The 14,126-nt window shown below is 47.7% G+C and overlaps 1 protein-coding gene across 4 annotated transcripts in view; it reads left to right on the plus strand.

Moving 5' to 3' along the window:
- msi (RNA-binding protein musashi) overlaps positions 1–14,126 on the plus strand; it is a 79,714-nt gene that overhangs the window by 10,618 nt on the left and 54,970 nt on the right. Inside the window, exons 1-2 of one of the 4 annotated variants that reach the window (XM_018027699.2) lie at positions 8,540–8,762; positions 10,316–10,420. The exons of 1 other annotated variant lie outside the window; for it this stretch is intronic. The gene's annotated coding sequence lies outside the window, so the exon portion shown is untranslated. Of the gene's footprint in view, positions 1–5,019; positions 5,068–8,530; positions 8,763–10,315; positions 10,421–14,126 lie in introns of those variants that run through there. 2 more of the 4 variants (XM_018027703.2, XM_018027702.2) reach the window with 2 other exon arrangements.

Here is a 14,126-nt window from a genome sequence, read left to right on the forward strand (position 1 = left end):
AGCGCTGCACCGACGACGAGTACCCAGCTGGTCTCTTTAACAAATTGCACAAGAGAATTTCGATCGATTCGGCTTAGGTATCGTTTCAAATTCGTAGACACAGCTGCCAGATTTGTTTCGTAGCCATCGAAGGTCCAAACCCGGCCGATAAGCGAGCTCCCGGAGCTTAGTGACACGTAAACCGGCGTACAACGATCGGGCAACGATTTTCGCGTCGATACGTATCGAGTTAATCGGGCATGCGAACGGCCCGTCCCGAGCAGTCGCGGTTTTTTCGGGATTATCGAACGAGCGTGGCGAAACGCCGCCGCTTGCCGCGTCGGCGAAGAAAACCGATGCCAAGAAACTGGACGTATCGACGAAAGGAACGCCCTGCCGTTGACTTCGCGAATAGGAATACGGGTCAACGGGTATACCGAACAGAAATGATGCTTCGACCGTTTCTAGCGGCCAGCTCGACCGTGAGTTCAGAATTCGTCTAGCGTAGGCACGGATGAATCGCAACCGGCTACGATAAAATCGCTACAACCGTCCGACGCAAGGAACTATAAAAAACCCGTACAACGTAAAGATATCGCTCGAGTTTATTCCGTTTTGATAAATAACGGAGATGGCTTTATGGAAACCGGGTTTAGTCGCGATTCGGTGGGAGCAGGTGTTCCTCTCCGCAAAATGGACCGTACTTCACGACTTATATCAACTTGCGGAAACGGACCGTTCGTGGTACCGTCGCGTCGCTTTGCACTGGTCCCTTTCGCTAGATTAATTTCAGAAGCTACTTCGACCGGGTGTGCGCTCTCCGTGCCGGTATTACCGTAACTTCGAGATTCGACTGTGTGGCATCGTGGCTTTTTTCCCCGGTGCGGATCGAACTCCGAACTTCGGGAAAACCGGTGAAACGGAGCGTTCGCGAAAGAGGGAAAGTGGTCGACGCCGAGCATTGTTTCGACTGAGGGAACTTTCCGCCTTCCTTTTTCCCGGCCGACGACATTTTTTCCGCGGCGATGACTTCTCGTGGCAGGCGAATTACACGCTTGTCGGACGCAGCGCGCGGCGACTACCTCGCTTGATACAAAAACGGCGAAATCGAGCGCGATAATCCGTTTCCTGATAATCGAACCGAAGCCATCTTTTCCCTTTCCGTGACATTCGTTCCGCGATCCTTCGGGAAAATTAACTCTCCACGGATCTTGTCACTCGCTAATTTAATCGACGCGGTCTCACCGGAGGAGAGCCTTCTTCGAACTTTGGCTCCACCCTCCGATTGATTTCGGTCGACGAAAAACGCGTGTAGACGTCTCGTTTGTTTCTCACAGGCTCTTCATGTATTTATTTAACGAACCGTGCTCTTTTATAAAATAATTCTATGCAATCTAGAGAATACGAAAATGTGGCAACGTTTAGTCCGGTGTACGAATCGAAGATTCGTTAGCGAAGCTCTGGCCGTAACAGGCAGCGACGAAGAGAAGCGTTTCGTATTCCGTCACGCGACGGAGAATGGGGATTCGCATCGCGAGATTAAAGACGTCTGGAGACGACAATCTTTTAAAATAACTGCGCGCTCTGCATGTAATTCGCGGTGTGCAAAAGCGGAAGTAACTTGGCTCGCGTCAAGGATTGAAACACGACCACCGGCACAATGCTTCGGCCGTGAGAATCTTCCGAGAGGAAAGAAACCGGACGAGGAATAAATCCGTGTTTCTCGAGCTCTGTCCATCGCCATCAATGAGATGCTTTCTGCGTTTGGAGAAAACCGGCGTCTACCTGATATTCTCTTTACGTTTCAATGCTGATTTCGCGGAACGGTAAAATGTTTCACGAAAATGCAAATAACGGGAATATGAAAAAGGAGCAGAGCTACGGTTTCCCCGAGGAACGATCATCGTCGAGGATCTCTTTCCAGGATATTTTTTTTTTAAATTGCCATCTAATTTCGTCGATATTATTCGCGATCACGATTGGAATCGGTGCTCGAGTGAAAAGACGAGCCGCTGCCCGGGTCGCACGCCGGTATTACTTGTTTCTGCATTGTCTGACGTTGCAGGATTTCTTCGATAATGAAAAATTTAATCGTTCTTCGTAATCAACCGTTCTCCGCCTCGCTCTTTTATTTCAAAAGAACTCTCCTCGATCGAGGAAAAATGCTCGGGAGATTTTTATCGACAGCGGTGGGAGCATTACAAAACGTTTTACGTCTCCTTAAAATTGAACGCGCGGCTATGGGAAACGAGAGGAGGAACCGTGGGAGATTCCTGATTTCTCGAAAATTCTAGTGCAAGGTATAAAATGCTTATTTTTCATATGGCCGGATTCTCGTCGCTACGTATTTTTCTCGCTACGACGTCGTGTCTTCTTTCCCTTTTGTAGAGGAGCCCGGGATTAAAAAAAAATCGAAACGAGAGCGAGGAGTAATTAACTTCCTTTTCGTATTGTGAGACACGGTGACTGTGCCGCGAGTCGGAACAAAAATACTGTCGAGCAAACTTATTTTTACGTTATTAAATCTAGACATAGACCTCCTCTAATGAACGCGCCGCGAGACCCATTATTCGGTGACCTAAATGCGAGAGTTAGTATCGTTTTCCAACGAACAATGATGTACGCGATTCGATCGATTAATTATCTGTAACTACAATTCTTTGGAAATAATCCTTCATCCAGAAGTCTCTCGCCGTGGAACCAAATTTCTTCTCTACTTGGAAATATTTTATTGCCACGCGTGCATTCCATTCTTTCGTTCTCTTCGGCAAGACTCGCGCCTCGGATAGATGCATGTTTATTGCTCTATTAGCGGGAGACCGTGGCAGGCTAAAGCCAGCAGCCTAGTCGGTGGGACTCCGGTTGGTTTACCGGAGGATTTCGAACTCCGCCACGAAATATCCTACTTCGATGGAAGATCCCCTCGTTTTGTTCTCGCATAATCGAGAACAACATACCGTCATTTTCTGTTACAAATCTCCTAATCAAATTGTACAATAATTACAGTTGTGTCCGGATACATGGTTACGAGTTATCCTCACTAATTCTTGGAAGTGCTCGTTCCACGCGAGCCTCGAATTCCATCTATCTTTATGTTCCTACTTTATTCCATTTTATTGTCTCGTTCCTACAATCTACTATTCATTATTTATTCACATTGGACGACGATCGATTTTAAGGATGTATTGGCTATACAGTCAATCCTAAATGTTTATGCACTTTAGAAACGCATTTTTTAAAAAGAAATCAGACGTCGGAAGAACATTGCTAATAATAAACAACAAAAAAAAATTTTCGATTTTTCCGAGATTTTTCCAAGGGGTACCCCTTCAATTTCTTCCAAATTTTCGTTTTTGGTCAATAACTCCCAAACCGTTGGACNTTCGCTAGCGTCAATAGTTAACGAGTAATTTGCAAAAAACTGTTTTTTAGTTTTTCGTCAATAACTCGTTAAATATTAATGTTAGCGAAAAAATTTTATATGGAAATTGTAGATCTCGTCATCCTCTACAAGAAAGGTCCTATGCAATTTTCCCGTACGACCAACGGTTTAGGAGTTATTGAGGAAAAACGAAATTTTTTGTCAAAAGTTGGCTGTTTCGACGGTGGAATGGTCGGATTTTGTCAACATCAATAAAATGCCATATAATCATACGTAACTCGTTAAATATCGAAGTTAGAAGAAAAATACATAAAATCTTTCTTGTAGAGAACGTCAGTACTTTTTTCTAAGGTACATAAACTTTTGGGATTGACCGTAGCCAATACATCCTTAAGAAATCTACCTTTCTTCTTGTCGTATTCTCGAAATAACTAACTGATCTTCTAATTAAATGCATAGCGCAAAACAAAACAGCAAGGTCCAGTTAGACAAATCCTGCAGGAGCAAAACGAGCCGCGACCACCATGGGTATATTAATCCGTAATGGCGGAACGATTAGTCAGGCCACCCCACGCACCTCTGACACTCGCACGCGCAACCTGCACATGATTAATAATCATATCTGACCGTGGTTATATTGCCGCTCAGGTTATCGTTATCTTCCGCCTATTTACTCGCATTTTTCATCGGATATTAATCCGTCGCGTCAAGTGGGACGCGACTATGTTCCTTAATGAAACAGCCTCCGGATACCTGCGCGCGGTTCACCCGTGAAACACGCGTATTTGTTTTGTTCGAATATTATATGACGTTTTTAGAAACGAATGTACGCTCTGTTCGCGAAGCGCAGTTGAAAGACGTCGTATTTAGCGAACCGACTGTATTACGCGTAGCGTGTATGTACCCAGTGATATTCGGTGTGGAGTGTATAGAGCAGAGAGCGACGACACGTGGCGGGGCGCATCTCTTTGCAGAGGGACGCCAGAAAGGGATGAATTATTCGTTGTCTCCTGCACTCTGCACCCCCGGACGCTGACACCGCGTTGTCCTGTCTGCCGTGTCGACCCTCTGTCGCTGACACTGTCATCCATAACGTTCGCGACTCTCCACGCGCGTCCGCCTCGCTTTTTTTGTCATCAAGGAACGTCGACCGTTCCTTGCCCCTTTGTGAAAATTTCGCAAACACTCTCGGCGAATCGAGCGGAACGTATTCATTTAACGAACGAGAGGAAAAGAATCGCTGAGAACAACTCGATTCCGATTACCCGTGGACGGAGAAAATAGTCCGGGCCAACGCGATAGAGTAGCGAACTCGTATCCTTCTAGGGGAAGAACGGGACACGAGGGGTTTGCACGACGCGTCGCGTTCCTGGGAGCCAGGAATATCTGAGCTCGGTGGCGCTAATTAATTGGCCCGTAAATTAGCGGGCAACAATGCTCGGGCATCGCGTAACCAACGAATCACGGAATTGCCGGCACGCGTGCAAACGTAAGAATACGCGTGATCTATGCGGTATTTCGGTCGTCCCTCGTTCGCCGCTTCCCTCGTTCAATTTTCTCACTCACCAGACTCCTCGGCGCCCTACGCCTACGCTTACCGCAACGATAGAGAGTCGATAATTCTGGCGTTTATTTACTTGATTTCTCATTCGTTTCAGATAACCACGCGTCTGCTCTCGTTCTAAACGTCGATGTAACCTTCTCCGGTGAGTTTCATTTTGTCTCACGATTTGCCAGTCGAAAAAACAACTCGAACGCGAAATTTGCGGGAATTTTCGGGACGTCACGATTGTTGGGAATCGTGCACGAACTCGGGACGAGGGAAATGCGATTCTAAATGAACCGGGAGAAGCGTCACGGGCGTAATTTTCCACTCCGGTTAGGGAACGTGCGTCGGGAAGGAAAAAATAAATAGCCAGGGTTGAAAAGAACAGGGTCGGTCGGATGCCGTGGGTTGTAGACACGCGCATCATACAGAAAAAACGACTATGCGCTTTTCACGAGACGCTTCCAGTTGCAGTTTTCGGTTCTTTCTGCACGTACGTACGCGGATGTGTCCGTGGCGGAGCAGTCAGGTCGTAAAGGGTCGCGAATTGAGTGCACCTGTTGCGACCAACCTACACGCTCGCGCCATACAATCCTGTACCGGGAGCAACGTTGTTTAGAAGAATAACACCCCTTCCTTTATATTCTTTCACGTTCCGCCGACGTTCGTACTCGCGAAGGCTCGCGCGTCGTTCTACGACTTCCGGAAACGACTCGGATCTCCCGACCTCCAGATACGTCGGAGATAAAAATCATGCGTTTGCCTCTCGATTTTTTAACATTCGCACGGACGAACGAACTTCCATAGTCCCGTCGTGATTCGAACGCAGCGTTATTGGGTGGAAGCGCGATAAGCAAGCATGCTCTTCTCCGCTGCGCGACGAAACCCTAATCGCGGTTACCCCGTAAATCGTAAAATCCGAACTCCTGAACGCGTCGGTTCATCGGCGAGGGCGGAAGAAAAATGTTGCCTCGGGCAAATTGCTCGATCGAGTTCTCGAAACTTTAGCGGATGTTTGACATCGCAACGCGGCGCCATTGTAACTGTAGAGACGGTACGAAATTTTCTCCGACAGAATGCTGTGTGCTACTCGACTCGATCTCGTTTCGGTGCGCCTGGCCATTAGCGAAGCTCCCCTCGTTTTTGTCGCTTCCACTCGCGGTTTTTGCGTCGACCACACAGGTTCGAAAGCTCGTCGACTTTCTTGCTCGTCCCTGCAAACATTTCGTGCGGCCTGGGATAACGATTTCTCCCTAGCTTGATCGGACCTAGATTGATCCACTTTTTATCGAGTCTACCCGATATCGTTCCGAGTCCTACGAAGACAGCGAGAAGAGATAATTTTGCAAGATCGCTAGTATCTCATTTATGGCCACTGCCATCCGTTCACTCTGTTGGCCAGCGACCGCTGATCATTTATTAAAAGCTCGTTCACGAGTTTGCCGTGCGAATTCGTAAGCCACGATATTTCTGCCAACAATAGTCACGCCTATTATTAACGTCCACGTGCTGAGAGTACCGAGACGCGACAATGAGACGAGACAGGCACGATTCTCGCGTTCTAGCCATTCGAACCGAAGGCCGTTTGCGAGCAGTAATTGCGAGAGACGCTTGTCGAAAATCGGAAGGGTTCTCCTCAAAGAAACGTCTTTTACTGTGAATATGTAAAAGGTGGATTCATTTGCGCGCTCGGATTCGGGCATAGAAACTCTCTAGCTTTAAAACCAACATAAATCGCGTACGTGCGGTGAAATTAGATTGCGAGGCACGATTGTAAATTGGCCGAATTCCGTAGCAGCGAATTCGATTCGTGCCGGTGACAAACGACCGTCGAGTGGATCGAGGAATTTTTTATCGTCCACGGAAAACGCGCGCCGCGCGTCGCAGGTTAATTATTTAAATAGCCGACGTGCGATATTATCCTCTATAATTTAATAACCATCCGATTAATCCTGCCCGTATCTCGACGAGTGGAAACGCCGGACAATATTTAAACAACGTTTGATGTACCCGTAGACCGTTAATTCGCAGATTTTCTAGTTAACGTCGACGTTAACCGATCAACGCCGATATACTTTAACCACGATACACGTTTTGCATCAAATTCTTGTTTGCGTCCATCTATCGCTTCATCGATCCGTTATCGAAGGTCATTGAGCGATACGCTTGGTGCTTGCGCACGTCAGGAAATATTTGCGAACAGCCCCGTCGACGGGCTGGACGAAGAAATACGATTTACAAATTGCCAGCTTATCCCGGTAATTACGTTTCGCGTTCGGTCCAGTTGTTCCCGTTTGTTTCCCGAACAGGTAGCTGGAGCACAGCCGTACCTACGCAGAAATCCTATCGATTTCACGTTGAAAATTTCACGGAACGTATCGTTACCTCTAACGTTTCTCCGTGCAAGTTTCCTCGTTTCCTCGAGATATTCTGCAACTATAGCGAATCGATACCTACCAACGGAATGTTCCACCCACGTTCAGCGCGCGCTGGAATGCAATATCTCACTGTTTCGTTATATTAAATAAGTTAAATTGTGCGCGTTAACAAGCCCATTTGCCGCAAATTAACGCCGCACCGTTTGATCCGATTCGAAGATTACATTTTTTAGTCGATTGGGCGACGTGTAGTGAAACGCGAACCGCAGAGAGCGTATATTATTCGGTAAATTTAGGCCCGTCGGTGTACGTCGACTCGCGGTATGGTTCGATTAACGCGACTGTGCATTCTTCCCATAAATAGCATGGGCGCGAGGCGCTTAGCTATTTAGACGCCAATGCGGTCGCCTTCAATTTGCGAGCCACCGTTACCTTAAATTTTCCCGTTCCCGAAAGCTTAGAGTGCTGTTCTACATCGTGTCCCTCGTTTATCGAGCGGCCCGACGATTAATTCGTTGGCCCGTCCCGCGGCTTCCTTATCGAAAACTTTTAGGACGAGGCAATTTCGTCCGTCCAAGCGAATCGTTGATACGAATCCCTGAATAGTCGCACGCACGCGTCTACGGATGCTCGGTTCTCCATCCACGGTCCCCGCATCGTTACAACCGCATTCAATTTTGTTTAACGTTCCCGAACCACGTTACATCGTTATCGCGTTTTCTCGTTAGAAGTACACGGTCTCGGGCTTAATCCCACTTATTGTTAGTCTTTGGAATTAGTCGACGGGTTAACCGGGTACGCAAGGACATCGGCTCGGATAAACCGAGCTTTGCCGCATGTGTGCCAGGGATACGCGAATTAACGAAACGACTTTCGGCGAAGTAGAAAGAAAGAGGAACGTCCGAGCGATCGATGGATGAAAAAAAAAGAGAAGCGCATCGCGTATGGAAGTTAGGGTCGTTAGCAAGAGGAACGGTGGGATCGTCGACGGTCCACGAGGATGCAGCGTGGCGCGTGCAAGTGGTTGGTGGCCGATCGGTGCATCGTCTGCGCGAGGGGCCGTGCGGTGGCTGATATCGGTGCCGCCGGTGCCACCGGTTGCCACTTTGCGGCCGAAGCGTGTACAGTGTATTCTGTACACGATCGTCGGACGCAGGCGCACTCTTCGTTACGTCGTCGCTTTATAGACACCGAGAGCTACGTATACACCCACCCTCGCACCCTTCGCCCGTTCGCGACCGAGTGGGGGTACGCCCCTACCCTCGAGGAGGATATCAAACTCACTCAGTCGCAAAGCGTACGTTCTCGCGCGTGTTCGCTCCCTCGCGCGTTCCCTCTCGAATCCAACGACGGACTCGTTCGTCGCGTGCTCCGTTCGAGATTCGACGAACGAAGATCCCGTTCTCCCGTATGTGAGTGGTGACCGGTGAACTCGTCGTACCAGTGAGAGTCGTTCAACTTGTTGCAGCGATACGAGGTGACTATCCGAAGGGCGGAACGATTTTTTTCCAAGCTCGTGGGACTCTCTCTCTCTCTCTCTCTCTCTCTCTCATATACGCGCACACACACACACACTTTCTTTCTTTCTTTCTCTCTAATTTTAAGTGCATCGATCGACAAACCGTGGAATCGTTTGCTCTAATACGTTGGCAATTTATTTGAAATTTGTCCGACTTAGAGCGCGACAGCTTAATTGATGGCGCGGTCCGCGTTTCAAAAGAGACAAATAGAATTCAATTTCGGCGGGCCGCTCCATCAGTGTCACGGTAAATCATTCGAAGCTCGTAGTTCACCGCGCACCGCGAGAATTTCAACCGACGACCGGGTAGACGCTCTCGTGTGCGTCGATCGCTAGGCATCAGCATCTCCTCGCTGGTTAGGCAACGGATACCTCCCGACGCTGTTTCGTCCTTCACCCGGAAAAGGAAATTGAAGACCGTCTCGATACCGGTTCGCGTGCCAGAATCAATAATTCCAGCGGCTCCTGGCTAAGGCGGAACACGCGAAATATTCTGGCATCGCGTCGCCGCCGCGACGACGACGACGACGACGACGACGGAGCCGGTCCGTGTGCGTTGCGTCAAAAGCTGCGAGAGAATCAATCGTCTAACGCCGTGCACGCGCGACCCAAATCCGCGTAAATTAGTCTCTCGATATCGGAAGTCGCGAATCACCGAGGTAAACGCGGATCGATGAAGCGACTCTGCTCCGGTCGAGGAAAACTCTTTTTTCTATGGAGGAACAACCGATACGAGCCGTTTCTCCCTCTCCTGCTTGTTTAGAAAATCTCTCTTCCTTCAATCGCAGATCGACGAAGATCGTTTTATATCGGGGCGCGTTTTCGATTCGTCTCCGTCGAGATTCAAGGATATTTCCCTATGAGTATAAAACCGACTGGATGCATCGTCGTCCGTTTCGAGTAAATTGGTCTGGCGTGAGTGGATCGATAACTTCCATTAAATTGTTTACGAAAAGGGACAATCCCGCTAAAATGAGACACGCGTATTCCATTGAAAAGTTGCTTATCATTAGCGACGGTCCTATCTGTCTGCAAATCCTCGCGTAACGTCACGGTGGTCTTCAATTTCTCGTTGTTTTTCGCGAACCGTTTATCTGCTCGCTCTCTCTCTCTGTTCTCCATTTTTCCTGCCTCCCCCGGAAAATGAAACGCCGAGGGAGGAAAAGCGCGGGACAGGATGTCCGAACAATAGAAGCGAATTTTATCTCCGAACCGGTACGAAAAGTTGCCGGTTTTGTTTTCCCTCCTCCTACCCCCGTTCCGATCCGCACGATCCGGCCTACTAATTTGCAATTATCGATTATACGTGTGCACCGGCTTTCGTCGAGATTCGACGTCGAGCACGCTATCCGCGAGTAGTTTTACGAAACGAATTGGGTCACCGGTATCGTATCGAGTCGGTTTCAAGTCTGTTCCGTTTCTTAACGACGATAAGAATTTCGGAGGAGGCACCGAGGAGTGTTAGCTTGTCCGGGGAAAGATCACGAAGAAACACGCGTGTATTTTCCCAGGAACACGTGGGTATCCGGAGCACGGTTCAGGATCAGGATGAGCGTATCCTACGAGGGAAATCTTCTACTGATCAACGCCTTGCTGTCTTAACGACCTCTTCTCCCGTAAGTTAACAGGCCGTATTCTGTTATTCCCATGTACAATTTCTTTCCAAGTTCGCTCGAGCCACTAATAATAACATTTCGCCCTGAAAGTTGCGTTGCTCTCACTTTATCCGAAAGCAATTTGCCACGTTGAATACGCGTCGTCGCGCGTGCATACCCTCGCTTCTTTACGTTTTTACCTTTGCTCTATTACGTAAACGATCACGTTGCCACACACCGTGCGTAAGCTATTTTTTTAACGAGTTGCGTCGATCAGCTGGAACGGTAGAGATAATCTTCGAGAATTTAAGCTGTTATACTGGAAATAGTTATTTTCTATTATGACGCTATGCGCGGTACGTCGCTCTACATTCTACGGTGTATAGCGGGCTGTTCTGCACGCAATCTTGCCACCCGTTCACATACTTTTGCCGCAAAGTCATTCCTTCGACTTTGCCTAACTCGCTTTAGCAAACATCTCGTCTTTGCCTCGACCACCGCTTTGACCAGCGAACGAGTCGAGCATCTCCGAACTTTGTCTCAAAGTTGAAGTAGCTCGTTTAAAGAAAAATGTATCCTTAAACGCGAATAATTACCGATAGTTGCCTTTCATTCAAATTCTTAAGTCGCCAGAATCAGCTGTTTCAAATCGAATTTGTAATTCCACGATCCTTCATTGAAGTAATTTTCTTATCGGGGAACACGTTGAATCTCGAACCAAATCTCTAGGTATTCGTTTCACGAGACAGGCAGAAGCTCGCCGCGTCGTTTATTTCTAGCGTCATCTTGAATGCTTAGACGTCTCGCAATGATTCAATTAACCGCGAATCCGACGGTTTTATTGTCCCGGGCCGAAGGTGGTGGGACGCGAAACTTAATGGTCGCTGTGTTCTTCGCGGGATTCTCTTGCCAGGATCCCCGCTGATTAATGATCGAGCGCTACCATAAACACCGACGGGTGCCCGAGTGTCGTTTCAGCCCCTGCGAGTTACGGTACAGCAGGCATTCTTCATAGTTACAATCTTCCGCTTCCAGTGGTTCTCTCCTTTTTTTAAACGGAGCTAACGAGAACGAGAGTGTAGTTCTGCTTGTTATAAAATTTTCGCGAACATTCGAGGTCCGGCGATTTTCCTAAAATGAACATCGCCCTCCTGGGCGCTATGTTTACTATTATAGAAACGGACATACCAGGCACGAACGAATCCGCGGTCTGTGTCTCCTTGCTGACCCGCGTCATCTGGCTAAACTTGGAACTTAGACTCTCGTCTGGCTTACGTTTAACCGTGTTCTCAGCTATGCTTTATTGCCTCTTTATATAATCCTTAAAGGCAGACGTATTTTTAGACGCACTCTCGTCCGGCAGAATAATTTCCAATTCGATTTACAATCCTTACAGGTTTTCTTTCTAACTAACTTTCTTGTTAGGCGCGTTTATTATCTTCGAGGCGCAAAATAGCTCGCTCGAGCGTCTATTCTTTGACCAAGGTTCCCAAGCAGTTTTCTCGAGACGCATTGCTCTTCTCTTCCATTTTCGGAATGTTTCTCTATGCGATGATTCCTTGCTCATTTATTTCAAAATTGTTGTCCATAAAAATATCTGACGAATATTTGAAACTGACCATGAGAATCTTACTTGGTATACACAGTGCATGATACATGTACACTAATCGTAAGGCTTACGAGTCGGATGAGTATGAATACAACGACGGTATTTGCAAGTATGGTATTGATACGACACGAAGATGTGATAGAAGTAGATACATGTCTTAAGTTCGGCGGAGTCCGAGGACAAAGGAAAGGCCGGCGAAGATTCCGCGAGGGCGGTTAGAAGTTAGGAGACCGGGAGGGACGAAAAAAGCGTGGAAGAAGCCTGTGACTGTTACCCGGGAGGAAAAAAGAGAGAAAAGAACGAAACTCTTCGGCTGCGTAGCTTTCTCATTATCGCGATTGTTCCGCGATGGGTACCGGTCGACAATGGGCGACACAGTTTTTTCGTCGTGGAAGAAAGAACGCGCTGCCTTTCCTTTTCTTTTTACTCTGGCAGGCGGCCGCGCCTTTCCATCCTTCTCCCGCTCCTCTCCCTCCTCAATTTTCTTCTCTTCCGAGAGGCACATTTCGAGTTGCTACATTTTTCATTGTGCCGAGAACGTAACTAAAACAGGGCTACAAAGCATCGATAGTAGGTCATCGGCTGATTGTTGATACACGCGCTTATTTACTCGCCCTCTCCGCTCATCGTCGCTGTTCCTTTCCGGAGCCGCGTTTCTTATTTTTCGACCGAGGCTGCGAATCGGCCAGCTGATTGAAACCGAGACCGAGCGAGACGCCGAGATCTCTCGGTTACCTCGACTCAAACAATCGTACTTTTTTCTCGCTCTCGTGTTTGTTGAACCCTTTATCGAAATATCTGATTCCCAAGTTAATACGTACCGTAGAACAAGGGAGACAGTGGTGAGACATACACGTTGGAAATGATGTCGCGGAAATGTCGAGAATCTCGAGCTCGTTTCCCGCTGGTGAACCTGAAAAACAGTCTGACGAGGAGCTCGGGAATAAGAGTCTCGGGTCCGAGACGCAGCGGCGCCGACGAGATGAATGGCATCTCGTGACGCAATCAATGCCGCTACTCGTTCAATCCGAAATTCTCATCTTTTATAGTTATTCCTTTGATCACGTTCATCGGAACACAGAACGAACATCGATATCCGAGTGGTACGGAGCCGATGACGGAATTTCCAGTAGTATAGCTCAATGGCGCGTCAGCCCAGGCCAGTTTCCAGTGACAGCGGATACGGACGCGGGCCGCAGAATTGGAGACGTAATATTTTAGTATAAAGAGAGTTCGACGGATAAATTTGAAATCGGTTTTACCTTCCCCGGTTTCCCCCGGTCTTTATCTCGGCGTGAGAAACAGACCGGGTTATATTTCTCGATCTCTTCAGCCTCACCCTTCCGCGTCCTCGGTCACAGCCGTCGCCATCCCCTTGAAGACGGGGAATGGCACACGGTGTATGCAACGCGATCTCTTTGTTGGCGAAGAATGAAAAAGTCTGGCGTGTATTGCTCCACTGAGCGGTTCCGTGACTACACAAGGTACATTAAAAGATTTTCATCGGGGATTTCTCCGCTACCGTGCACATTCCCCGACGTCGACAAAAAAATAGAAGCGAAAGAGAGATTCCTCTGAAATTCCTGCGTGAAGCTACCGTCCGCGGTTTTATCATCAGAGACGAAGTAATTACATCTCGTTTTCTCGCGTCATGATTGATCCGCGACGAAGATGCCTTCTCATCTGTCGTTCCATACCGGATTTTCGATTCGTTCAACCCTCGAACCCCATCGCGTCCTGAATGGATCGCGTAACATGTTCAAATCGTTGAAGATCCTAGAATTGAGGATGTATTGGCTATACAATCAATCGCAAAAGTTTATGTACCTTAGAAAAACGCATTTCCTATGATTAAAAATAGTGCACTTCTCTTCTAATATCGATATTTAATGAGTTAGGTATGATTATTTGGCATTTTATTGATGTTGACAAAATCCGACCATCCCAGCGTCAAAACGGCGAACTTTTAGAAAAAAATTTCGTTTTTCCTCAATAACTCCTAAACCCTTGGAGATACGGGAAAATTGCATAGGACCTTTCTTGTATAGGACGATGAGATCTACAATTTCCATGTAAAAGTTTTTCGCTAGCGTCAATAGTTTACGAGTTATTCACGAA

This window comes from Ceratina calcarata, unplaced genomic scaffold (genome assembly GCF_001652005.2).
Source record: "Ceratina calcarata isolate Rehan_Ccalc_2016 unplaced genomic scaffold, ASM165200v1 scaffold43, whole genome shotgun sequence".
NCBI lineage: Eukaryota > Metazoa > Arthropoda > Insecta > Hymenoptera > Apidae > Ceratina > Ceratina calcarata.